The sequence below is a fragment of the Hydra viridissima genome, unplaced genomic scaffold (genome assembly GCF_058129835.1).
Source record: "Hydra viridissima isolate aposymbiotic clone 2 unplaced genomic scaffold, HvirCarnegie_v1 scaffold_77, whole genome shotgun sequence".
Taxonomy (NCBI): domain Eukaryota; kingdom Metazoa; phylum Cnidaria; class Hydrozoa; order Anthoathecata; family Hydridae; genus Hydra; species Hydra viridissima.
Genome location: NW_028324352.1, coordinates 1 through 4,383, shown reverse-complemented (window position 1 = coordinate 4,383; position 4,383 = coordinate 1).

Below are 4,383 nucleotides of genomic sequence, written 5' to 3'. Positions count from 1 at the left end.
TGTCATGCTTCAGAACCAAATGAATATTCGATTTAATCTCTTTGTGTTATGACTTGAGTTTGTAAAATTTTAGATGAAATAGTTGAAAAGCTGAATGCTTGCCCTGGCCACAACGAATGGTTCAACACCAGAAGTTTTCCTCGATGTGCAGCTTTAGTGTTGGCATACATCTTGCAAGACGTGTTTACAGATGTAAGCTCAAGTTGCTCGTACAAAGATTACCTTGGCATCTTGGCAAATCATAGCAGTGACAAGCTCATTCATGTCTTGCAAAAGTACTCCTACCGAAGCCATATTAAAGACAAAATTAAAAACATGAAGCTAAAAATTCAAAAAGAGGGTAGTTTAGAAAAGTTTGTTCAATATGGCAATATAGTGAGACCATTTATGTAGTTTAGAAAAGTTTGTTCAGTTTGGCAATAAAGATGGGCCTTTTGTGTAGTTTGTTTTCTCTATGCTTTTGCAAATATATTTATCTGTTTCGCTAAATACATAATAAACAAGAAGTTCTGTTAAACTGTTCTCACATTTCTTATTTAAAGATAGTTCAAACTTTTTTTATCTTTAAAAAAAAAAAAAAGTCGTTTTGTTATTCTGTTAACACTTTTAATAGAGTTGCATTTAGAATTACTTCTGATGTTTTTAAGAGTTTGTTAAAAAGCAAATTAATATTTTCTGTGATGTTAAACTGCATAAGTGAAATTTAAAAAAGGAAAACTGCTCCAACCATTTTTCGGAAAAAGAAATCAAAAAGTTCCTTATTTTAAAAGATCTAGACATCCATTTCTTCTTCAGCAAAATAGCGAGGCTTTTTTTATGAACTCTTACTCTCTATTTTTTCATATATTTACACAAAGGATTTTATTAAGTTCAATGTAAACATACATAGAAGTATATTATGTTTTTTTTTTTGTTTGTTTTTTTTTTATGGTGTCTAACTTTTGTTTCACTTCTATTTTATTTTACGTTTATCTTGTATTTTATCATGCCTTATTGGTTTTTGCGTTTTGTGATGTCAAGCTGCGTAAGCTAAACTTAAAAGAGGAAAACTACGCTAACTTTTCTTTGAAAAAATATTCAAAAAGTACCTTAAAAGAGAAAGCACACGAATTTAAAAAGTTGTATCTTGCCATCCAATTCTTCTTCTGCAAAGTAGTGAGGCTTTTGCTCTCTAATTTATCTCTATTTACGCAAAGGGTTTTATTTCAATGTAAACACGTATAAAAGAATACTTTGTTAAAAATAATGTTAAAGGAGTTGCGTAAAAAAAACGTCTGAATAAACTTTCTTTACAAAAAAAAACAACTAAGAAACAAGCGCGCCTAAGAAAAACCAGATCGCGATTCACTAAGTCAATAGACGAAAGAAACAAACTTTAAAAAGTCTTTCTAGACAACAAATTCTATTTTTGGCAATGCAGTTTTTGTATTTATGCAACCTATCTTTTGTTTCACTTCTACTTTATTTTACGTTTACCTTGTATTTTGTCTTGCCTTTTTGCGTTTTGTGATGTCAAGCTACATAATCTAAACTTAAAAGAGGAAAACTAGGCTAGTAGAATATTATGTTGTTGGTTTTATATGCAGCCTAACTTTAGTTTCATCTATATTTTGTTTTGCGTTTATCTTATATTTTATCTTGTCTTTTTGAGTTTTGTGTTTTGTGATGTCAAGCTACATAAGCTAAACTTTAAAGACCTTTTTTTGAAAAACTATTCAAAAACTACCTTTAACAAAGTAGCGAGGCTTTTTATGCACTTTTACTCTCTAACATACCTATATTTGCGCAGAGGATTTTATTTAACTCAATGTAAACATACATAGAAAAATATTGTTACCCGTTTATTTTATGCAGCCTAACTTTAGCTTCATCTGTATTTTATTTTACGTTTATCTTATATTTTATTTTGTCTTTTTGAGTTTTGTGCTTTGTGATGTCAAGCTACATAAGCTAATGTTAAAAGAGGAAAACTACGCTAACCTTTTTTTGAAAAACTATTCAAAAACAACCTTTAACAAAGTAGCGAGGCTTTTTATGCACTTTTACTCTCTAACATACCTATATTTGCGCAGAGGATTTTATATAACTCAATGTAAACATACATAGAAAAATATTGTTACCCGTTTATTTCATGCAGCCTAACTTTAGCTTCATCTACATTTTATTTTACGTTTATCTTATATTTTATTTTGTCTTTTTGAGTTTTGTGTTTTGTGATGTCAAGCTACATAAGCTAATGTTAAAAGAGGAAAGCTACGCTAACCTTTCTTTGAAAAACTGTTCAAAAACTACCTTAGACATAATCTAGATTTAAAAGAGGAAGACTACGCTATTTTTGCTTTGAAAAAACTTTCGAAAACCACCTTAATCGATAGAGATAGCACACGATTTTAAAATGTTGTATCTAGTGATCCACTTCTTTTACACCAAAGTAGCGAGGCTTTCTATGCACTTTTACTCTCTAACATAGCTATTTTTGCGCAAACGATTTTATTTATTTCAATTTAAACATGCCTAGTAGATTATTATGTTGTTGGTTTTTTATGCAGCCTAACTTTAGTTTCATCTATATTTTATTTTGCGTTTATCTTATATTTTATCTTGTCTTTTTGAGTTTTATATTTTGTGATGTCAAGCTACATAAGCTAAACTTTAAAGAGGAAATTTACGCTAACCTGTCTTTGAAAAACTATTCAAAAACTACCTTTAACAAAGTAGCGAGGCTTTTTATGCCTTTTTACTCTCTAGCATACCTATATTTGCGCAGAGGGTTTTATTTAATTCAACTTAAACATACCTGTTAGATTATTATGTTGTTGGTTTTTTATGCAGTCTAACTTAAGCTACATCTATTTTTCATTTTACGTTTGTCTTATATTTTATTTTATCTTTTTGTGTTCTGTGATGTCAAGCTACATAAGCTAATGTTAAAAGAGGAAAGCTACGCTAACCTTTCTTTGAAAAACTATTCGAAATCTATTTTTGAGATAATCTAGATTTAAAAGAGGAACACTACGCTAATTTTGCTTTGAAAAAACTCTCGAAAACTACCTTATTCGATAGAGATAGCACACAAGTTTAAAAAAGTGTATCTAGTCATCCACTTCTTCTACAGCAAAGTAGCGAGGCTTTCTATGCACTTTTACTCTCTAACATTATGCATTTTACTCTCTATTTTTGCGCAAAGGGTTTTATTTAATTCAATTTAAACATGCCTAGTAGATATTTTATGTTGTTGGTTTTTTATGCAGCCTAACTTTAGCTACATCTATTTGTCTTATATTTTATTTTATGTTTTTGTGTTCTGTGATGTCAAGCTACATAAGCTAATGTTAAAAGAGGAAAGCTACGCTAACTTTTCTTTGAAAAACTATTCAAAATCTACCTTTGAGATAATCTAGATTTAAAAGAGGAACACTACGCTAATTTTGCTTTGAAAAAACATTCGAAAACTACCTTATATTTTATCTTGCCTTTGTTAGTTTTGTGTTTTATTATGTCAAGCTTCATAATCTAATCTTAAAAGAGGAAAACTGCGCTAACTTTCCATTGAAAAAGTACTCAAAAAGGACCTAAATCGATATAGATAGCTCACGATTTTAAAAAGTTGCATATAGTCATCTTCTTCAGCAAAGTATCGAGGCTTTTTATGGATTTTTACTGTCTAACTTTCCCATATTTGCGCAAAGGAATTTATTTAGTTCAACTTAAACATGCCTAGTAGATAATTATGTTGTTTGTTTATTATGCAGTGTAAACTTTGTTTCATCTATATTTTACGTTTATCTTATATTTTATTTTGTCTTTTTGAGCTTTGTGTTTTGTGATGTCAAGCTACATAATCTAAACATAAAAGAGGAAAACTACGCTAACCTTTCTTTGAAAAACTATTCAAAATCTACCTTTAACAAAGTTGCGAGGCTTTTAATGCTTTTTACTAACATACCTATATTTGCGCAAAGGATTTTATATAATTCAATTTAAACATGCCTAGTAGATTATTATGTTGTTAGTTTTTTATGCAGCTTATCTTTAGTTTCATTTATATTATGTTTTAGGTTTATCTTATATTTTATCTTATCTTTTTGAGTTTTGTGTTTTGTGATGCCAAGAATTTTAAGCTAAACTTAAAAGAGGAATGCTACGCTAACCTTTCTTTGAAAATCTATTCATAAACTACCCTAGACAAAAGCTAGATTTAAAAGAGGAAAACTACGCTATTTTTGCTTTGAAAAAACTTTCGAAAACCACCTTAATCGATAGAGATAGCACACAATTTTAAAAAGTTGCATATAGTCATCCACTTCTTCTGCAGCAAAGTAGCGATGCTTTTTATGCACTTTTTCTCACTAGTTTGCTTATATTTACGCAAAGGAATTCATT